The sequence below is a fragment of the Acanthopagrus latus genome, chromosome 11, assembly GCF_904848185.1.
Source record: "Acanthopagrus latus isolate v.2019 chromosome 11, fAcaLat1.1, whole genome shotgun sequence".
Lineage (NCBI taxonomy): Eukaryota > Metazoa > Chordata > Actinopteri > Spariformes > Sparidae > Acanthopagrus > Acanthopagrus latus.
Window position 1 is genome coordinate 2,943,303 of NC_051049.1, and position 24,521 is coordinate 2,967,823.

The 24,521-nt window shown below is 40.0% G+C and overlaps 1 protein-coding gene across 1 annotated transcript in view; it reads left to right on the forward strand.

Annotated features, from left to right (window-relative positions):
* Positions 1-24,521, forward strand: part of LOC119028127 (inactive N-acetylated-alpha-linked acidic dipeptidase-like protein 2) — a 393,803-nt gene that overhangs the window by 83,846 nt on the left and 285,436 nt on the right. The window contains exon 4 of the mRNA XM_037113698.1: positions 17,136-17,173. The gene's annotated coding sequence lies outside the window, so the exon portion shown is untranslated. The remainder of the gene's footprint in view (positions 1-17,135; positions 17,174-24,521) is intronic.

Consider the following 24,521-nt stretch of genomic DNA (forward strand, 5'->3'; position numbering starts at 1 on the left):
TTCTTTCGGCACTATTATTTCATTAATGATTAAAGTGAAAGTGAAACTGCTTTGAAGCAATGTCATCAAAGTTGGTGAGTCTGCAGGGAGAGAGCTGGATCAGCGGATGGCAGGGATAAGAGGCTCTTAATGGAGAACAGTGCATTCTGCTTTGTTAGATGCAGTCAGATACTGCAGCCGGCTGTATGACTGCTAATGATGAATGACCAGCGAGATCTCTATCTCAAAACATTAAAACAACACATTTGAAATAACGTTATGGTAAAAATCTTTAGAAGAAGCTTTTCTATTGTTATCTATAGTGGAGAAATGTATTGCTGTTTTGGTAATATTGACGTGTGTGTGTGAGAGAGTGAGAGCTACAACAAGTAGGTACAGGTTTGTACAAGTTCGGTCAGGTGGTGAATATAAAATACAGTGCTAACTACACACCACTCTCCCCTCTTTGTCTGACTCTCGCTTTCTTTGCAAAGAATGTGTGATTGAGAGTAGATGGGAGGGGAATACCGAGGGCAGATTGTCCACTAGTTAACTAATCATCATTGATAGTATGAAAAATAAAGACAGGAAATGCTGAAATGTGCTGAAAGCAGCTGTGTAGACTTTCATTATTATTAGCTTTGATATACACAAACGTAAGTGTCCATGTTCCTGGTGTTCCACAGTATATGTGGAGGATGTTATGCCAGCATGGCAGGTGTTACAAAGTGGATTTTCTTGCTTATCTTTCTATGACTGTATATGTATTTCCTGCAGTGTGCTGGATGGGAAGTGCTGCTGTGATTACCTGCTACATACACTCACTGGTACTGGGACTGGTCTACCTCTGTGTGTGTCAGTAAGCCAGTCACACACTTCACATGGCATCCATAAAGGCCTTCTTTGTGAGAAACAATAGGGATGAAATCAGGTTTATCCTGGAATACCCTGCTTAGTGCTCTTCTTTCATTCACCCGCGCTCTCTCTGTCTCTCTCTCTGTTGATACGAGAGTGTTGGGCCCTTTGCCAACAGTTAGATCTCAGTGGGGCCCATCCATATGGCCAACATGTTCAGCAGTCATTACAGGACCATTTAACACATCTAATTGTTCAACATTTGACACCTTGTCAAGACAATTAGTTCGGATTATTCCTGCACAAGTCATCGTGATGTTGATCTTGTCTCGATCCGCAACTGTGCTGTTCATGAGTGAGTAATGTGATGCTTGTGTAACTGCCTGCTGTTGGCTTTTTATTTTTATGTTTTGGCATACTGTACATAATCGCATGGTGCCCCTTTTTCTATATTCATTTCTCTGGAATGTTTATGCATACTGTTGTCTGTTTTATTCTCCCTTTTTCTGCCTTTCTATAGATCAGAAATAATTTTGCCTTTTAGGTTTTGATGCTTCTGATACGTATGTTATTTTACATCATGTCAATGTTCCTCATCAAACCTTCTGCATTTAAAATGAAAGAGCTGATAGATGGTGATAGGTGGTGGACGACAGGTCTGTGCTGGGATTGTTCATTTGTGCAGAATATCTAAGGGGTTTTGCTTATTCTTGCTTCCTTGAAAATGTTTGATCTTAACTGTGCAGAATAATACATGTGCAGAGTTTGACATTAGAGGGATGTTCTCAAGCTCATCATAGTCGTTGAAAGGGTAAAGTTTTTGCGTTTACCAAAAATCTGGGTTCAGAGAAAGGTTATCAAAACTTTTCAAGTCCATCTTAAAATGAAAGTGTGCCGATATGTATGTTCAAACACTTTTTGATGGCTGTTATCATTCCTACTGTCGGTACTGGCTGCAGAGAGATTCCTCCCCAACAACCTCATTGGAAGTGAGTTGAGGACAAAATACCCATTTCATGTTTCGGCTGAAACGAAACTCAAAATTCAGCTGGAAAACAGGCTTCACCAATAGTTGTCTTCCAAGTTAGCCTTTCAAATTTAAAATATCCTCTTTATGTTCTTGGTGAACAGTGTTTACTTGCCGAGCTGCTTTGTTAGAGTCAGTCATACAAACAGCGGCCTGGTACAGAAAAAAGCAAGTTGTTTTAAGGCTGCTCAGTTATTGCAAAAACAATTACCTTATTGTTGTCATGCCCTTCTATAATTTCTTCTATTACTTACCCTGAGACATATATTCAGCGTAGTGTGAGATGAGCACAGGCAGGTGACAATATTTCCACCTGTGATTAACCGTGGGACGCTGATGTGCAGAGATATTTCCTTGCCAGAGTGAAGAGCTCACAGGATTCCCTGCACCATTTAAATGATTTCTCCTTAGTGTCCAGTGTCGTTTGCTGGTGCGAGGACTGCAGCTATGGCCTCAACCTGTCACCAGACATGTCGTGTACCTGTGCAACTAAAGAGCACCACCAAGGGCCCCCGCCTTCTTCCTCCCTCTTAGTTAAGCTTCGACTTTGAGATAGTCCATTACTTTCTTTTTGATGCTTTTAATGTGGTTGGTATCGTCAGCCTGTGCTTGCACACCAGAGAGTTTATTGATGGCCTTAAGTACATCTGCCCTGCCATGAGTGGCTGAGATGTTTATTGCTTTATTTAGTTTGAAAGGACCCACGCAATGGCCTTCCACTGCTTTAAAAGGACTTAAGCTCACCAGCTGGAGCTCCTTCATAAGAGAAGTCTTTGTTTTTTTTCTCTTTGCATAGCCCCATTGCAAGGTTGATCTGTAGACCTTTCATTACGTTATCTGACATTCCTCCCAGCATTTATCATCAGTGCAGAGAGTGCATCTTTAGTGACATGGTGACACAATGGCACCTCATGACACTTATCCAAAGTGTTAACTAGTTTCAGTAAACCCTGGTCGCCAGCAGTGCTGTGTGTCATATCTTTTCTGCAGAAACATTTGTTAGTTTTTCTGTGTATATGTGTGTGTGTGATATACTACATGGTGAAGGTGCATTCCTCCCAGGAGAGAGAAACAGAGTCAGGGAGGAGAGGAGGGGGAGGTTACCTTCTGGCTTCTGTCTCTCTCTACCTCATACACATATTTAATCCCATCAACCCCTTTTTTTTTTTCCTAATCTCCTTTCCTATCTGTTTATCTCTCCCTCACTATCTCTTCATCTCCTCAATCTCTTCGTTTCTGATTCCCACAGTCGGTACAAAACAGTCCTCTCCTCCCTCATTTATCCACATTCTTCATATTCCCTGTGTTTGCCCTTCCTACCTCTTCCCCCTCCTTCCTTGCAGCTACAATCTGTTTCTATGTCGCTGGGAGTTAACAGGTCAAGCATAAAGGCTAATCTAAATTTCATTCACTCCGACACCAGGGAGTTCATAATAAAGAGGGGAGGGAAGATCGTCTCTGTTTCTTTCACTACCTATTCTTGTCTATTTCTCTTGACCTTTTTCTTTCTCTGTGTTCTATGTATTTCTTTGGTACATACACACTATACTGTTGCTACGGTATCATGCTACTGAAGGGCATTGTGTCAAAAGGCAGGTCTGCAGGACTTAATGTTGACTTGGACTCTGAATCTGGGACAAGAATCGATGTCTTAGTTTTATGATTGAAATATGGCTCAGAAAATAAAGTTTTCATAAACACACAAACCAACTTTTCTTAGCACATTTAAGTCATAATTTATAGTCTCTGTCTTTTTATACTTGGGACTGGGGGTACTGCCTTCCCTGTCCAGATGCCCCAAGTGAACTGAAGGCTTCTAAAAAGTTTGGACAAAGTGCCTTTTGTGGTTCTTAAGTGGAAACTGTCCATTTTAATATTTTAATAACCACCACTGTGGTTTTGAAATTAAACCACCAACAAATGTAGCAGCTTCTATGTTATCTGAAAGGGAAGGGACAACAAAAAAAACACTGACAGTGAGTGAGTGTGTTGACTTCCTGTGTCAAATTAAAAGTCCCCCAGCCTTTTATACACATGCCAGCCACCAGTCACATAGATTTTGACTTAATTTTGACAAGAAACGGCTCCAAATGTTTGTTTTTTTTTCTTGTTTTTTTTTTCTTGCGACCAGTCGACCAATGAAATTTTGGTCAGCTAGTAAGTTTTTGGTCGACCAGTGCAGGTCAACTTTAAGTAGTCGATACTACTATTTATTAACTGCAGCCTGTTAACAGATAGGCGTTGAGATTAACTAAAAACTTGAGGTCAATCTGACACTTCAACACAGATGCAACTCTTTTGCTTTTTTTATTTTTTCAAAAGTCAATTTCATATCTCTCATTAAAACCTCTACAGAACTTCAGATCCGGTTGTGGTATTAAAATAATGCATGCACTGACTAAATTAAGGTGTTGGGCTGTGCGTAGCCCATGCACAGTTGTTTGGCCCACCATAGTTTGAAGTCTGTATACAAAAGCTCTTACCACACAGCGAAGAAGAGACGTCTGTTGAATTACTGAGCTAAAGCAGTCAAAGTATGAAAGCAAGCGGCATCAGCATTCAGAAAACCTTCTCTCTGTAATTGCAGAATGTTAACTCATGCTCAGAGGACTTAAAACCCCCTCATTCCCACAGACAATACCTGGGGCATGACCTTGGTGTCCTCAGTGGTAGTTGCAGAATACAGATGTCTGCACTTACTGTTTAACAGCCGGCAATTCACATGTGCAGCTGCATATTATGTGCAGTATTTTAAACTCATTTGCGCACTACAGTGGTTGTGTTTAGTGCACAGCACGACTGAGAATGAATGTTTTCAGTGGATGCATGTTTCTTTGTTTGTGGTTTTAAAGGTTCAAATATTGAAATGGTTGGTAATGTAAAGCAGAGTGGACCCTTTTGAAAACAACATGTGTTTTTTTTCTGGTGTCTGTAACCGCGTTGCTATAATTGCATATTCGTTCACACTTTGTATATTTCTTGGTTGGAAAAAGTTACTCTTGATTAAAGTGTCAAGGTTTTACAGTAAGTCTACTTGAGAGGGATGACATCCATTATTTGTCAATGACTCTCTGTTTAGAGCAATATAATCTTAACTTTCGAAAGATTCGACCTTCACTCTAAGTGAACATTTTATAAAGGACTTCTTAATTACATAAATATATGTAATGATGACAGTTTTTGATTGATGATTGTGAAGCAGCTAGCTCTGTCTCCTGGTGATGCCTTTAAAGACATTTGTCACAGTCACACACTGCACAGTCCAGTAACAAGAAAGAGTCAGAGTTCATTCCGATTTAGTGCTGTTTTGCTGTAATCAGCCTGAGAACTGTTTAAGTGTGTGATCATGTGCAAGGGGCATGCAGAGTACGTTGAATCACACCCCGAGGATCACACTTAATCACATGCACTTAAGAGAGCACATGGAGGGAGACTGTACATTGTGACTGCCACTGCAGGTCACATAACCGTCACGTCTTAGAAACGTGTCTCTTCTCTGGGACAGAAGTGTTAACAGTATGCATGAATTCACAGCGCTGACCTCCATGTGCCTTGTCACCTGTTCTTTAGATGGTCCAGATGGGGCAGTTGTACAAGCCTATTAATAGACTGCTGAGACGGAGCTTCCTGTTCACAGCCACTTCTGGGGAAGAAGAGTTTGTACGTTAAATAGTATAAATTTAACGGACAGTTGACCCAAAAATACATATTTTTCCTGTTGTCTGTTCTGCTATTTGCCCATCTGGACATTTTTGGTGTGACAGTATAATGGAACTAGATGTCACTCAGCTTGTTGTGCTCACAACGCCACACAAAAACAAACATTTCAAACCTCCATAGCACTGTCTCTATACAGATATCACAAACTGTGTTGATCCACAGACCTTGTTGTGAGCAGTTCCATGAAGGAACCGTCATGCAGAAGGAAACGTGGATGTTTCTCATGGATGAGAAGGTTTTGCTTGAGGATGTTTGCATCATGTAGTGTTGTATGATGTAAACTATGGATGCACAATATGGATTTTATTTCAGCCGATTATGATAACCAATGATAATTTCACATTTCAAGTTCATAGCCTGTAGTTTATGGAGCCCTTGATGTAGCAGGCAAATATGGATGATTTATTTCATATAGCTCTAATAAGATGTTAAACTCAGACTTTTTCCTTCCTCTCCAATAACTTGTGGAACATGTAGAACATCACTTGTTAAGTCAATTTAGCACTTTAACCGATAATGCACATTTTACATTATCGGTCCAATAAATATTGTGCATCCCTAATGTAAACATAAATGATGTCCTGCTAGCTGAACTGTAACATTAGCTGGCTTAGTTCACTTTCCCCTTTTGTGTGCTGTTGAATGTGTAATGCAGGTGTAGTTGGGCTGATGTATAGAATCTATTCAAACATCAACAACACATACATTTTGAGATGTGAAAATGTATTTATTTGTTCTGTTACTGAAATTCAGAGGATTTATGATCCTTTTTTTATCAACTGGCTGTGTTGCCCTTACACATCAATACTAGCCAGCGGATTTATGGTCCAAACTGATGGACAGCTGCAGGTTTGACATGTGTAATCTCTGTTGCCTCTCTGTAACTCCACTAATGCATGTAAAGAGAGCGAGAATGCTACAGTCGTCAGAAATCTTTGTAAAGAAGATGAAATTATTTACGGATAAAAAAAAATAAAAAAAACCTCTACAGTTATTGCTAGTTTACTGTAATCACTGGATTGACACAGTGTGCAAGAGCATGACAGGAACTAATCCCATGCTTGGGGTTTGGAGTCTGGATTAGAAATAGTTAAAACTAGTTGGATAATTAAGCTTTTACACAACTTGTAGTTATGTGTTAATGCACTCACATTGAACGTATCTACTCCATTAGCTTCCCTCCCCTATAGTCCATGACCTGTGTGACCTTCTCAGTGATTATGTGTCGTGATGGATGTGGCCAGGTACCTCTATTTAATCATACTGATTGTCATGATGGAGAATTTACTACCTAGAACTGGCAGCATGGCAGTGACATATGTTCACACGCCCACACACACACACGCACACACACACACACATCAAAACACAAAACCACACGTGTGCTTTGCCAACACATAAGCCCCGTTGGAAACATAGCTAGTGCTAGCCATCTGTATAACAGAGGGGTGTGTGGGGTTTGGACATGAATGCAGACTGAATTTACAGTTTTAACAGTTCACCAGTATGAAATAACAACAACAGGTAGACGTTATCCCATTGTTAAACAAAATATCTGCTTTATTTAACTTCTACACTGAAAACATTACCAAATGGGAAAAGTGCAGTTTTTTTTCTGTGCAGTAAAGTGCATTCCTCTTCTCCTTTTCATGAGGGAAAAAAAAAAGCCGACATGAATTGCATATCAATAATTGTATGTTTAAAATATAATATTATATCTTATGTCAATCATGGAGATCTCTCTGTGACCTATAATTCAGCCATTCAAATCACATGACAGATTAAGTACACTTGTCATAGCTGACTCATTACAGTATGGAGATGCATATATATATATATATATATATATATATATATATCTATATATATATATATATATATATATATATATATATATATATATATATATATATATATATATATATATATATATATATATATATATATTTTATTCTTCAATTCTATGTATCTTGGGAAAAAAACACATCTGCTACATTGTTTTTAAAAGTCACAGACCAAAGTCTAAAGTCCAGAATGCTTCCTACTGAACGTATTATAGTGCTTTTCCTCCATTTCAAACAGTATTTGTACAATTTGTAGGATATAGTTAATTAATTTAGTATCTTGGGATCCAGGTAGTTTCTAGCACTATTGGGTGAAAAAGGTCACAAATATAGAAGGAGAATTTTATTTTTCCCCAAGAGAAGAAACTCAGCTCAGCTTCTACCTATTATGTATGGCTAGACTGCAACAGGAGCTGAACCAAGGTCACGATGGGCAGGCTGTGGACTGGAATACAGTCTCTGAATGATGAGGGAAGGGTCTCATCTCAGGTCTTTTAGAGAGAACAGCAGCACAGATTCCTGAAGGATCCTAACTTGCCTGATGAAGAGGTTGGAGAGCTGTGCACATTACCGTGACACAAGACTGATTCTATCAGAGCGCAGAAGACAGATGAAACCGAGTTTGTATTTTCCATGAAGAACTGCCATCATAGCAAACAATGTAGTGTAAAGAGGACCTTAATTATGGGTCTCATGTTAACTCATGTTAATCTAGAACAGTATTTAACATAAGTCAGCTAAAAGTTCAGCATCTTAGAGACATAACTGAAAGGTCTTGTTTGCCTTCAGCCAAATGTTGTGTGGAGTTAAACACTGGCTGACCAGAGGAACCACTGCTGGTGTCATAGTCTTATAGGAGCTGTATGACGAGATAACCCGATCCAGAAAACCACATAAACGTCTTGATGGAGCGTAGCACATGCTGCTTTACAGTTACAATCATAACCCTCTTACTTTGAATCGGGATTTTGATATGTTGCTATATGACCGATGCAAATGTCAAACCCACCCATGCAAACCTATTCAACAGTGAACCCATCTGCCGGACATGCTAGGACCATGTATCACCTACATTATCCTGTATAAAGGTCAGCTGCTCAGTCGTCAACAGTACACAGCTCATAAATCACTGAGGCACTGCAGGCATGTTACACGTGTGCACAAGTGCATAAGCACGTAGCCATACATTCCAGATACCAGCGTTGGAGAAGGTCTGCATTATGATGCAAGTGTTTTCCACACATTACTCGATCAAAGAGCTGAGTGCGGTGAAACCATGTGAACAAGAGGGTTCAGCTGTGCTGCGACTCAAATGTCAGACTCTAAGTGTTGGCTGAGGATCTTCGACATCAACATAATGCTCAATGAGACATATACCAGATCAGAAAACAGCAAGGGATAACTCTCACTGAGATTAATGAGCTCAGAAACAATTAGTCATCCAAATGTCATCAACATACAGATTCCAGAGACTGATTTATTTATTTATTTTTTTTAAAACTTGCAAAACAACCTAATAACGAGCTCAACAAACTCGCCTGCTCAGGTGTTTGGTTGGTTTGGTACCTGGTTGGCCACGTCTGGTCCAAGGCCAGTTAGCTGGTGGCAGGACCTGATTCAGTTTCATTGATACCAGTCCCATTATTGATTCTGTACATGGGTCCAAATCTATTTTACTTATAGAACCTTATTCAGTTGTAGTTGAACTGACTGTAGTATGTTCGTACAAATGTTTAAGCATATAGCTGGTGCTGCTACCTTTACCTGAAAGACATTACAACCTGCTCTGTTGTCACTTTTCTTTAGAAATAAAGCCACACTTTGCACTGGCTCTTCCTCTCTGCCACAACTCCATCTTGTTTTTTCTAGCAGCATAGACACGAGTTTGATGTCATCATGCCAAACTGTCACCAACACGCAGCTGCATTAATACACATTTATTTATAAACTCGGACACACGCAGATTCCAACATTTCAGACCTTTTGGAGCAGGTTCTCAATGATTCTGGTTCTCCATTCCCATTACTTGTGTGAAGGTGCACATCCATTAAATTATGGTTGAATTACCTTGAATGATGGCGTTTGGTTAATGTGAGGCGTCTTTGCCTCGAGGCTTCGTATAATCCAGGGGAACTATACAGCGCTCCGTGTTTAGCATGGTTATTTCTTCTGCTTTGTATATGTAGTTGTAATGTGAGCGGAGGTTCAGGCCAGGCTGCCAGGATGGACGCGAGGCTTTGAAGCCAGTTTTTTGAAGTGGCCAAACCCGTGTAATTACATCGTCACATGAGCTTCTTCAGGAAAATGAAGTTGATCACTTGTATTGACAACCTAGATGTTGACCTGAAGGGTAACACTGATGTGACGGAATAAAGGAGAATTGAAAGGATGAAAAGAAGAAGACAGGAAATGTTGGATGAAACAGAAGGAAAGGGGGAGTTTAGAGGTGATGAACGGACACAAACAAACTAACAGGTAACTGAGGGAGAGATTGCTGTGAGTGAAGAGGGAGCTACAGGCTGGTGAACCTGGCAGATGGAAAGTTCAGACCCTGCTTGTTTTCGCTGAAATGTCACAACTGTAAAAAAGGTTTTATAAAGCATCAATCACAGTGGAGCTGCACCTCCAGGAATAGTCATGGGGCTTCGGAAATGAGACCCCCGCATTGAACTGCAGAGGCAATCAGCGCTGCACGGTTCAGGTCACAGCACAGCTCACGGAGAGGAGGAAATGGAGAGCAGAAGACCTGAGAGGGAAATGAGGGTAGTGAAAAGAGAGCGGTGAGAAGGGGACAGGTGGACATTTGCCATTAAAGCTGACCATAGGACCTTATTTTGCTCTGATGTCTTTCAATTTGACTATTTTCCTTAAGAGCTTTTAGGAGATCATGCAGGTTGTACACACGATACAGACAGAGTTTTTATACCGAAACAACCAAATACACCCCTTGTCCTTTTTCTTCCAAAAAGGACCCAAATGACCATTTCTCAAATCACTAATATGAGCAGAACAAGGGGAAGATCACCAAAGACTCTGTAGGGAGAACTGACTGCATTCTGCATTAAACTTGGTGATCACTTTCCATGAAAGTTGGTAAAGACAGCACCTTCAACAACACGATAATGGAAGGCAAAGACATTGTGAGTTATAGTTTTCTGCTCGAAATCCCATCATATAATCATAAATCATAAATGTTCCTATGATTGTTCAGAAAACACTGGTGTCATAATTGAAAGAGATTGAATTTAGATTGCTGTGCAAAACAGGATGTATAAAGCTGTTTCCCCCTCAGATTATCCCTAAAATATTTTGTTTTAGGAGAAAACAGTGCGTCGAACCAGAGGAGGTCGATGGAGAAGAACACATAAACACAGGTCATATCAGTTTGAACAGTGTTGCTGATTTACTTTTTTTATGAAGATGTAAAACAAATAACAGGTTTTTATTCCTGACTAAAACATCTGAAGGTCTACTGTCTTTTCCTGAAGCTTCAACCACATTTCAAACTCTGTATCTGTTCATGAATATTCCTTTCTGGTGGCCATACGTTAAAGGTGTCATCAAAACACATTATGTGCATCTTTCTAATAAAGATTTTCAATTCACAAACTCTGTTTTTTCTCGTGTACGTGCGAGCAGTCTTCCTTTTGCCAAACTGCAGCATCTCTTGCTGCTGCTGCTGCTCGTACATCAGTGGAATAGTGTGAAATCAGTGGAAGGGAGTGTGTGTCATGTCAACCTTGTGTATGCGCTTGTATGTGCATCACTGAACAAAAGTGGGAGCCACTCACTGAAAACCAGCTCCAGTGAGCTATATTAATTCACACAGCAGCAGATGACGCCCCCTCAGACCCCTCAGGGAGCATTGTCAGATACACGTGTATTTGTACAATAAAGAAAAACTGCATTTATTTTCTTTTGTATTCAGCTGCTACTGTATATCAAAAAATGCTTACCATACTTTTTTTTTTTTTTTAGTTATCCAGCATCAGTCCATGTGAGTTACTGTGGAACACCGTGTTCCTTTCAGATTGAACGAGGCTTTTTATATTGTCTGTTACACTGATTTTTTGGCGGCGTATGAAATTTTATTTGACATGCAAAGTGCTTCAGGTTCCTGGTCGTTTATGGACAAAATATTTTTCGTCTGACTTTGCAGAAGTGAGAAGCCAGGTCTTTTATGGGAGGTGTGTATGTGGCTGTGGCTGTTTCCACCAGCGTGTACGGTCTGTGTTTGTGTGTTCCTGGCTTGATTAACAAGGAGATGCTCGGAGGTAAATTATGTTGGATGAACAAGACAACAAGCTTGTACTGCTGATCAGACATTTACAATCACTTGCAGTGGTGACAGCTGATAAAATGTAAGGAGAGTGTTATTTGTTGTCCTTTTGTCGATGCATCTTAAAAGGAGAGCTTCAGGTTTTCAGACGCTTGTTCCAGAAAGCCACATAGTAACTCTACTTTATTTTCTCAGTATAAAGGAGGAGGTTCAAGATTTTTAAGGTTCAGTGCATTCGTTTATCTCCAATGTTTGCCTCTATATGTATTTGATAAGACAATCTCTGGTGATTAACGTGCCCAAATACCATCAGTCTAGTAATAGACATAGTTTACAGGCAACTACAAGTACAAATTACAAATAGGAAGTAACTCCTTGATTCCACTGGATCCATATCCGCTGTGTTCGGCTCTCGTCCAGTTTTGCTCAACTGGAACATTTTACTTTAGTTGCAGTTTTCTTTGAGTAATGGACACAGCATTATACTCAGCAGGTGATTTGCAGAAATATATATGAATGCAGCATAACTGCAAATAAAGAAGAAATATCCAAACTCTTGATTGTGAACATCCATCTGAATTGGACTTATAATAGAGGATTATTGGCAGCATTTCATGTGCATTCCCTTTTAATCTTACCTCCAAATAAAATGATTTACATGTAGATAATCTTACAAACCTCTCTGGTCCTCGTGGTTTTGCGTCATCTCATTTGACTGTTGCTGTGTTCCAGGATCTCCGAACTACTTTGATGGCTTCTATGTTATAATAACTAATAGAAAGTTGCCAAAATTACTTAATCAGATACGACATTTTTACTCAGGCAACTCAAAACTACTAACTTGCGTACAATTTTTTGTCAGATAGGTGCTCACAGATACAGCAGGCTTGGGTACTTTCAACACTGAACACTGAAAGCTGTGAATGTTCGAGATGGTGAGCTGTTATAATCAGTAGCTGCAAATAGTCTCTGAACGTTTCATTGAGCCTACGTGTCCTCAAAGCATATGAGCTTAGCAATTTGATCAAGTCATCGGGTGAATGCAGCGCTGATAAAGATTACCTGCATGAGACAATATCTGCGCTGAGTCATTAACTGACTTATTAACTCATTGTCTCATTGACAGAATTGTCAGGACAGTCAGGATCGCTATTGAAATTACCTGAAGCAGATGAAGAAGGTGAAAGATGAACTCTCTGGATCATCTGTGTGTGTGTGTGTGTGTGTGTGTGTGTGTGTGTGTGTGTGTGTGTGTGTGTGTGTGTGTGTGTGTGTGTGTGTGTGTGTGTGTGTGTGTGTGTGAAATCTGACTTTGTCGTCACTCTGACATTTATTTAATGTACTGGCATTTCAGCTTTATGCTTTCATGAAGGTGAATCTATTTCATAAGGAGGCACATACATTATTATCCAATTCTAGTGTGTCATATTTAAATCATCGGCGTCATTATCAAAAGCAACCGCAGCAGTTCAGCCAAGCAGCTGTTATTCACAGGTAGAAGTCGGCAGAGCGTCCCACGTGTAAGGCCGCAACCCGACCTGTACATCCTGCACACATGGCAGAACTGACAATAAAAGTTGACTTTGACTTTTCTTTACATTTAAGTACGTGCATCAAATCGCTGCTGCAAACAATCATTTCTGGAACATTCAGACTGTAGCAAGACAAAGAACGACTAACGTTGAAAGAGTTGAAAGAGCCCGAGGGCTCATACCTCAATCGTGACATCCCCGCTGACTCTCTGCCGTCATTCACACAAGAGTGCGAGTGCCACCTCACTACATGGTCACCGCGGGGCACCACTTCCCTTTCTCAAGGTAATAATGAGTTAATGGAGGAGTAGTGTGAGTCAGGGCACGGGAGCTGTCATGTGAATAAGATCTAATTTGTGGTTCAGGAATGGGTTCATGGAGCTCCACAGCCGGTCAGGTACACCGTGTGTTACATCCTGTTGTGTTGGAGGCTAAAGCATCCCGAATGAAACTAACGACTTTAAATATTTTATAGCTCACGAAACATTTTTTTAATTTTTTTAACATTTTTTAAGTACCTGATAGATTCATTATATGTGACTTGAGGACTTTTCACAGTTTATATGAATTGTTCCAGGTCTTTGTTCCAGAAGATGATGCATTACTTGGCTTCACTTCAGTACAATATATTTCATATGCATCATAATTGTTCATTGTGAGTCTTTTTGAAGGTTCAACCTCATAAAGGCCTCATCTTAACCATCTTAGGCTAAACTACTCATCACAAAAACAGTGCAAACAAATCTAACATTTTATCGTAGACCTGGTCTGTTATTCTAAACCTGGTTTTGAGTTGTGTAAATGTACATGTATTTATTCATGAACAGCCAACGTGATGTAGAAAAACATGACAATTTGTTATTAGGTCACTTTCATCCAAGCTTAATTTGTGGAAACTAGTAGAGTTAATACTTTAGCACTTTAACGATTGCGGTATTCTTATTGTTTTATACAGCAGTAAACATGTTCAGGGTCTGTGGGGCTCCACACAGTAAAGAAGGGTTACCAAAAAATCTACCAACACATGTTTATGTAGTATCCTAAAAGAAGGAGAAACTGGAAGAAAAGGAAAGAAGTAATTTAAATCGAAACTCAGAACTGTTATTTCCACTAACACCTACTTTACAGCAACATAATGTAGTTTCTGAGTCGCCCTGAAAACTGTATCCAACACTGCTGTCGTCCGTCGTCTCACTGAGGTTATTCAGTCATCCCTACTAACAGCAGTCCTGAAGGACTTCGGACTGAAGAGGGAATTATCAATTACAAACCTCCAGTGTGCTGCCAGGGACATTAAAAAAAAAAGGTGAATTGTGGCAGCTTTGAAATAAAGTTATTAGCGAGGCAGCCGGTTTCAGCGCTTAAGAGTGAGAATTGATAATAGCGTCCGTTGCAATGAAAGAAAAAGCAAAAGAGGGAAATTAGAGATGAAAGACAGCCACAGGTGAGGCCACAGTGAAAACTGTTTCATTTGGCCCATCGTCTCATCTCACACTTGAAAGCAGGTCTCTTTTGTTCTTTTTCATCTCCAGCTCAGCCACCAGCCCCCTCCTGAATCTTTTTTTTTTCTTTTTCTTTTTTTTACTCGCCCTTTTTCATAATTACAAAACTGATATTTCTGTGACAGCCTTCTTACATTAGATTTAGAAATGCCCTGCAGGGAGAGAGAGAGGATCAAAATACATGCAGAGCTCCACCGGGGTGTTCTTGAATTGCACATGGATGTATTTTAATAATTGGTTGTCAGAGAAAGCTTCTCTCCAATTTTATCATTTGCAAAATGAATGGTGGAGAGAGGCAATGCTGAGAGGGACCAGGGACTGAGCGAGGGGGATGGGTTGTTTTCTTCTGTAAGGGTGATCTCATTTCTAATCAATCTTTCAGCCTGCTTTTATTTTCAGAATTTGCACCTTCTTCGCTCTTTGCATGCCTTTTTTTTCTCTTTAAGTGTACCTTGTTTTTAAAGAAGTACTCTGGCCATTTACTGCACTTGAGAAATCAATAAATAACAACCCCTTCAGTCTGCTGCTCTTTTTTTAACCAACGTAATTCCCAAAGCAGTGAAGCAGAACCTTCTGAAACAGAACAGAATGACCCCTGGCTGGATTCCGGGAGAGCCCACGCACATTTATAATTAATGCAGATCCATTTTTACCTCTCTGTATTCTAATAATTGCTATTTTTGTAAATGGGGAAAGAGTGTTTAAAGGATCAAATGAGAGGAAGACTGGACACATGCAGTATTTGGAACAAAGATGCCTTACTCAAATAATTGTTTTATCACTTTTTATTTTGTGTAGCGTGGCTGTGATGCTCAAGGGATTCCACCACTGTGATTCTGACCAAAATTACTCAATGTAGATTAGGTGGATTACCACAGATTTCAAAGTAGATGAATCATTTCAGTTCACTGATACCTTATTTTTTTATGATTGTTATTATTATTATTTATTTATTTATTTATTTTTTCGTCTGGAGCCACCATGGAGTTGAGATATTTGGTTCTGGAAAAGAATGATCTCAGCAGTTCAATGGTTTTGCCGTTACATTGTATTTGTTATTCACTTCAGTGCTAAACATCATTGGACTGTACTTTGAATATTTGGCTGGTGGGAATGTGTTACACGGGGCTTGTGATGACTGCAGCTGCAGATTATGTTAATAACTTTGGTTCGTAATATAACCTGCATCATTGTTTTCACTGCTCTTTGTTTAGCATCAGTCCAACGTCAGTGTAACACAGTGAAACTGAAGCTGTGGATGTGTTGGTGTCGTATGAACTGCTCGTGCTCCTAGCTTTGAGTGCAGCCCTCGACTTGAGCCAACTGGGCCAATAGCTCATGAAACTTTAACAAGTGAAAAGACAACTCACGAAAATGGAACAAATGCAAAAAAAAAAAAAAATGGGCAGGATACATGAGAGTGAACCTCTGCATGAGATTGTCTTTGTGAGCTGGATGTTAAGGGTTCAGACCTCCTCTGCTTCACATGGTCGTGAATATGGCTCAGATTTAGTCCTGTTAAGAACACGGTAAAGATTAGAAAGCATCAGAACGGATCACCCTGATTCTGATTTGTTGTACTGACGGAGTACAACTTCTCAGAGTTGCTAGCATCGTCTTTTAATTCGGACCGATTTTCTTTGTTTATTTATTTCTATGAGCTATACATTTTTTCATTGTACGAATTGGGGACGCAAAATCAGAGAACTGTGGTAGAAGAAGATTCAATTACTTACTTTCTGATGACTTAATGGATTTCTAATGGAACAAAGCACATTTTCAGCATGACAGAAAGAAAATATGAGTAGCTGGATCGTAGGTAAAATAATAAAAGCTGCCTCTGAAACGAGTGAAAAACATCATGCTTGATTGTTGAGCAACAAGCTCAACACTGTTTGAAACCATTTTGAGACTATCCTTCAGCTCCCATCACTTTCCTTTCATTATCTTTTCCCCCATTATGTTTGGTTTCTCTCCTCCATCTTTGAGGAGTTGCTTTCTCTCACACACACACACATACACACACACACACACTCGACAGAAAAACACATCTGCTCACTCTGTCCATCTGCAGGATGTTGAGGATTCACTGGCATACGCTCTCAGCCCTTTATCTGTGCTATTTTCAGAGGGAGAGCAGTAAGTGAAGTATTGTGAGAGGTGATACAAAAGCGTCCATCTCAAGGGACGAGAAGGAGAGAGAAGCTAAGGAGAGGGTTTGTAAAATATGCCGCTGACTATTCATCTTCCTCTCTCTCTCTCTCTCTCTCAGACTCTTTCCAGTTTCCAGGTGAAGTCACGTCATACGCTCGGACAAAAAAGAATGTTCACTTTATTAAATAATGCAGGTAGTCCACAGTTCCTCCATCTCTCCTCTCTGTTTGTTTTTTTTTTCAGGCCATTTGAAACGCCAGATCTGCTCCAGCACACCAACCGTGAGTAACAAATGTGACATTTTATCATAGAATACATTTGTTTTACTCAAGAATGAAATAACCAAGTATACTTCCAACTAATAGGCAATGTGTGAATGTGTTTATTTCATGCTCTAAACACTCGACACAATTTCAGAGAGTGAAATGCTCCGGTACTCAGGAACTGTCGCGTTTTACAAGCGGGTTTGATTTGGAGTAAATGACAAAAAAATAGGGTGGTAAAAATGAGCAAGAAAAAAAAAAGAAAGAAAGAAAACACTTCAGTGAGTGACTGGCATTAAAAGTGGCAAAACAAAACGTATTTTTGTTGAGCAAAGAAAACCAGTTAGTGATTTTTTTTATGGAAAAACCAAAGGAATCCTTCTCAGAATTGACATATTTCCTTAGTGCAAAGATTTTAACATTGACATCTTTGACATGATAGTCAGGGTTGATGTATAAAATGAAATGATTAATGCTAGTCTGAAATTGTCGCAGTATTAATGGAGAATGCACAAACAGTTCACTCCTACTCTCCTATAACCCTTCAATAAAAAAACAAAAAAAGAAAAACAAAACACTAATAATCATTAACCTGTAGCTTTTTGTCTTTAATGTCCTGTATATGGGTACAATCAGCATTCACTCCCATATCAAATGACGCTGCAGTCATCTCGGGGGTTTATTTTCTCTAGCTCTGATTAGCTGCACTTCTGTATTATAATGTTAAAACTTGGGAATACAAAACAGGAGCACTTGAATGCTGCAGTGGCCCTACTACAAGATGACAATACCAACAGTAGCCCCAAGCTAATTGGAAACCCCTAATTTCAGAGTCTGTCCCACTAGCGGTGCTTCTCTGCCCCGTCTTGGCACTGTAGGTCTCTTTGTTGCTTATATGAAATGATGTAAATGTAGATGATGTAACCTGGTCGATGTATTTGTTCTACAGGCAAGATGATCTATTGCTCATCAGTGGAACAATTCTAAAGCTCCAACTGTTAATCAATGGCGCACACTCACACACACATGCACACACACACACACACTACAATGTGTAGGAAGTTAATGATTGGTTATCAATCGTTTACTCACCTCAAACAATCAAACCCATTTGGAAATGTATTAACGGACGTTAAGAGGTGGCACAAATTATCATATAATCCATACTAAACACATACAACTGCTCAGAGAAAATGCATTTAATTCTTAAGAAGTAGTTTGTCATTAATCTAATATGAAACAGTCCCTCGTCCTTTGCATGGATCAGTAATATAACATGGCTGCAGCAGGATGTGGACCTTTGACAGTGGCATCTCTATAACTCAGTAATAGAAGCTGATAATAGAGCTTATTTGCAGACCTCTCCGCACCCCCTGCTTCGACACGTAGCAATTTGGTAGTCTGAAATGTCAACACTGTTGTTTCCAAGTGGGTGTCATAGATGGCTTTGTCTATGACTGTATCTTTGTCAGTGTGTGTATACACATATGATGGCTGCCCGCGGTGCATCTGCTTGACTGCTCCATTTGATTGCTCACTCCAGTGGCACTCTGGGAAATGTTAATGGAGGGCAGTTAACATCAGATACAGTTCACCACCATCTGCACTCGACCCACCATCCCTTTCAATAGAGAGATGGATGGAAAAACAGCAGAGATTTACTGAGGAGGGCGTAGGAAGTCAAAGAAAACAAAGAACACCCACCGCTGTATTGTTGAATCTGTTTAATTGCATTTCTGTGTGCTATTACTTATTTGTGTGTGTGTGTGTGTGTGTGTGTGTGTGTGTGTGTGTGTGTGTGTGTGTGTGTGTGTGTGTGTCATGTCTTTGTGACTGAAGTGTGTGCTGATGTGTAAAGCATCACCGTGCGAGGAAGGTGTGAAGCAGACAGACAGTCAGGTACATCTTGTCCGATGGCCCGTCTACCACTTTGGCTACTGTTGTCACAGTTATGTCTCTCTCTCTCGCTCTCGCTCTCTCTCTCTCTCACACACACACACACACACACAGACACACACAGACACACACACACACACACACACACACACACACACACACACACACACACACACACACACACACACACACACCACTGCTCGCTCTGTTGCCTCCCTGACCTGAGATTGCTGTGTGCTGCTGCTCACATCCAGGGAAGCATCGGGCCGTGTACAAACACACACCGTGAGACACACACACACACACACACACACACAATGATTTATGGCCTCCAATACAGTCAATAAGAGCCATGGCCAAGATGAAGGACTTGCTAGCAGCACACACACACACACACACACACACACACACACACACACACACACACACACACACTATTCACTATTCCTTCCACACTATTCCTAGTCCATTAGCTAAGTGTAGTGGAGTGAGCTGCTTTTCACATCGGCTCTCTTTATTACATTCCTGGTTAATGTGAACGTCGCCTTGTGAAAAACCTATATCGTCTGTGTTTGGTATATGAAATATCATGCAGGTAGGTGTGTGGTAGCCATGAGACTTCAACCCGAAGAATGAAATTTATTGTCATAACTTTACAAACTGAAACAAACATACCTTATCTTGTGTACACTCAGGTGAACTCACACTGCTAATTCTGCCCCTGTACTGTACATCCTTCATCAACATGGCCTTAACAGTAGGTCCTTTCCTCTCCTATGATCTCTTTCCCAGTCCACTCTTTTATTATTTTTTTTTTAATTTGTCCTCTCGTCTCTTGGCTTCCTCCCACCTCTACTCTACTGACTTTTGTTTGCCTAATAAACACAGCAGTATCTCTTAGCTTGGAAATAAAATCAACACTCTTTCAGAGCAACACAACCTGTGCTTTCACATAAAACAATGGTCGATTAGACTTAAGACGCTGAGCCTCTTCCTGGACCATAAAACAAGGATAACAATGAGAGAAAACTTAGGTAAAAAAAACAAAAAAAAAAACAGAATCTATGGAATTGTAGAGTAGCTTGTTAATAGAGCTTTCAGAATAAGATATCCACTGCGAATGGTGATCATATGTTATGATATTTTAATGAATTTTGGTTTCCAAACATTGTGAAGATCAGTCTGTTGTGTTGCAGCTACAGATTGGCCATGGGGTTGCCACGGTGACACAATTTTCCCACCGGCTACAAAACTCATAGCGTGCTAATGCAAATCAAACATTTCCTACTGCTGCAGCTTCTTAGACTTTAACTGGCGAAATACAAAATGACCTTAATTACAATGTGTTTAATGTGCTTCACACTTACTCCTGTCAGTCATCCAAGACGTCTGTGGGAGAAATGAAACAAGAGGTTGTTGAAGAACTTCAGGCAACAGGCTTCTCACTCCCTTTCTCCCTCATTGGTGTCAACTGATTCCCTGTTAGTGTTGTGTTTAAAACCAAGATACTGCCAAATCAGCATTTTGTATTTCACTTCAACAAATCCTCCGCCATCATCTTGTCGATCGACTGCCTACAATGGCCATGTAATTTCAGCATAACTATTCGCTTAGTGGCTGAGGAGCTTGTGCAAAAACGTGTCTATCTGCTGTGTTGTAATGGTGCAAATTAGGGTTGTTATTTTCTATTTGAAATTCAAACATTTGTTTGAAAGTAGTGGGAAAAGTTCATATTCAAATGTAATCACCAAGCTGCAACATGATTCTTTGGATGGCTTGTCGGTATGTTGCTCAGTTGGACCTCGACTTTGGTCCAGAATGAAATATATTTGTTGCATAGATGACCACGTTACCAAGACCAAGAGCTTGAATCCTAATAACTTTACTTTGGTTTTCATTGATCCAGTGAAATACCCTGACATCTCCTGAACAGTACAGACTCTCAGTTAATCAGGTGATCCCCAGACTTCTCCTCTAGCATTAAGCCATCAGGTTGACATTTGCAGCATTAACTTAAATGTCATCAACTATTTAATGGATTGTCATGAAATCTGGGACAGACAGCCTCCATTCAGTGGCATTGTGGTTGGCCTGTACTTTTGTTTTGGTGAGTGTTTTATGATTATGACATTAGCTTTTAACTCACAGTAAAACACTCGCAGAACATTTATTGGGGGCAACTCTATAAACGACTAAAAGGTTTAAATTGCTTGAACGTCTTGCAATGCAAAGACATTGAGTTCTACACTAAGATGAACTGTATACAGTGTGCAACATTTTAACGCTTATAATTATACTTGGTGATGCTACATTATTTTGTTGTACTGATCAAGATGAATTTCAAAAACTGATAAGTGCGTAAACCTGATACTGAATTTTGACTTGACTGAGTAATATCTTTGCTGACTTATTCTTAGATCAGATACTTCCATATTGAGCAATTCAGAATCAGAATACTTTATTAATCCCCGGAGCGGAATTCATGATATTAAACTAATGTCTCTGTGTTGTTAGGCTCCTGAAACTCCCGTCAACACTGATGGAAATAAACTATGAACAGCGTGGTGTAAACTAAAAGGATTAGGATCTCTTTCAGAGTGTACTGCAGAGTGGCTCAAGTTCACTTTCTCTTAAGCCGAGCAGCGATGACTTGTCCTGAGCAGCCTGACCTGCAGCTTAGCCCCCTCATCAAACTGGCTTAACTGGAGAGGCTCACTGGAAAGATGATGCCTGGGTGTGAAGCCGGGTACCACAAGCACACTGAGAGATCAACATAGAGCACATCTACAGCTTCTCATTGTGCCGGTCAGGCAGCTCTGCTCATGGCTGTTTCCTAATGTTCTTTCACACAGATCTGCATTTGCCTGCATGTGTTATTTATTCAGTGACTTCAGCTGTGAGCTCTGCATTAGAGACTACCTTGGCACAAGAATAATCATAACCAGAGTAAGGATAGTCCAATTATGACATGTGCAGTGATTTGATGTATTTATTTAAGTGCCTTGCACCACATGGTGTCTGCAGAGCTTGCAGCTTGCAGAGGCTTACAAGATACTTAACAGCACGGTCATGTATTATTCATTATAATCTATGGTTTCATAAATTCACACACACGTTTCAGAAGTTTAAATTCAGACCAGAGAAAAGTCCAAAAAGTGGTACCTTTAAAAAAAAAAAAAAAAAAAACTCTTGCAGGGAGCACATCAATCAGACAACAGCAACACGTTAGGTTTGAATGTGAGTAACTATACTTGATATAACTGGCTATCTGTGATGCTTGTTCGGATCCTGTATGTATGCTGCTATGTGCTAATAACAACATGGTTTGTGTCTGAGCTGTGAGCTTAGGGGACCTGAATATTTCCCATACCGGCAAGCAGATCCAGAATAGAACAAGTGATTGGAACCCAGCCACCGATATCTTCATAAAAAATACATATTTTGCATTTATTTACATTTCAAATGTATTTTAGGCATGCATCCAACACTTAGCTACGACTCTGAAAGTTGTTGTGAGGTGTAATCGCGGTTGCAAACATCTTTAAAGCTTAAATTTATGCAACTTACTGCTACATAATTTATTGAAGCCAAATGTGAATGAAGGTTGTTTAACTGTCAAATGTGAATGTCATAGAATAACTTATGATCCAAACACCTCAGTGATGATGACATTTTGTTATGATCTATTATTAAGATTCTGGTTTATGATTACATTGCAAGATGCACTCAGATTCAGAATATCAGCCGCTCCTCTCGTCCTGCTCGCCTTCATCAGCTTCAGCCAGTGATCAGACGACGTCCTCTCTGTGGTTGGTTGGTTGAACTCATTAGGGCTATTTCTGCTTCTGTCTCTGACAAATGTTTATAGGACAAAAGTACTGTGAAAGCTTTCACTTGATTCAGATTTTAGTAATAACAGCGGCTTATCCGTGTATGAAAACGTTGTTGCTCAGTAGATGGCACACTTCTCTTCAGGGTGCTGGAGAAGAGCATAGACTCATCTGATGGAGAAAATATAAAAGCAAGGACCATGACCAAACCCAAATAGTGTATGAAAAGTGAAAACTCTGCACTAAAGTAGACCACAGACTTATTCTATTGTGTCCGAAAGAGACAGGAACAGAGAGAGACTGATTTGGTGTATCTCTGAGAGTGTGTCGGCCGCTGACTCTGCCTTTTTCCGCCGCTGGGTTATCTGTGCGGGGTAATGAATGGAGTCCAACAGAGTTAAGTTGAGATGAATAGATGTTCTAGATTCAGCACACGGGCCTTATCATCACTGGAGTATGAAGGCAGCTATTAAACAATGTCGAGAACATACTGTGTACAGTAAGGGACCATTGGTGATTTAACAGTAAGATAGTGCTGCCTTTAAATGAGAGAAAAAAAAAAAACACAATTTATTAAACATATGTTGGTAATATTAATCACTTTCAAATTCTTTCTTGGCAAAAAACAGTTCACTGATATTTTATTCTATTTTTTTTTTTTTTTTTGTACAAAGTGCATCACTCAGGAGGTTTTTGAAGTGTCTCTAAGGGACTGTAAGTACATAAAGTACACATGTGGTGTGATGAGCCAGTCTTTTAAACTTAGCGGAGAATTTCAATCTGCACAGGCGAGACTTGAAGAGGACACAAAATGTGGTGTTGTAACTAAACCTCCATTAATACTGCAACACTGGTTGTTGTGTTTACATGATATACTGGGGAGGGAAATCATATTTTTTCCAGGATGGGGGGTCTTGCCCCCTCACTTACCCCCAAAGCAACTATTTTGTGTGACCCCTATCAATATCACTATCACCCCCTGGGCGCCCGTTTTCATCTGCCGTGTAAGAATGAATCAGTATGAACCTCAAACAAAGCCATGTCACTGTGATCTGACTACAGATTTCCATGACTTACCAGCCAGTCCGACTTCCTCCCTCACTTTCCTCCATGCGAGCTCCTTTACTGTCCGTCTCGGTGTGAAGACTTGCTATCAGAACAGCTCTGTGTGTCCGCATGATGATGATTATCCTCCTCTCCATCATCCTTCATGAATGTCTGGACATCAGCAATGTTGACATCATGTTGCCAGCTCGCGCGATTGCACGAATTTAACAAATGTCACGAATCCAGTTTAGCACCGGAAATCATCAGTGGCTGCAGGTACAGATTAAAATCTTAAGGGTTGAGGATGAATTTCATGTTTTCAGAAAAAGTGTTTTTCCAGTAGAACGTTAAGAGAAAGGATTTTTTTCAGCCTCGTGAGTGATGTATTTTTCCAACCAGCATGAGAAAAATGAGGGACGCTAAAATATTTAAAATGAGATAAAATGAGGAGTTAAACTGTGTCATAGCAGCTTAACAGATGTTTGAGTCATTCTTTCTACGATTGCATAAAACTTTTAGTATCAACTTCGCAATCAGTGCAGAAGTCAGCATGGAATTATTTTTGTTAGACACATTTTTTTCTTCTGAATTCA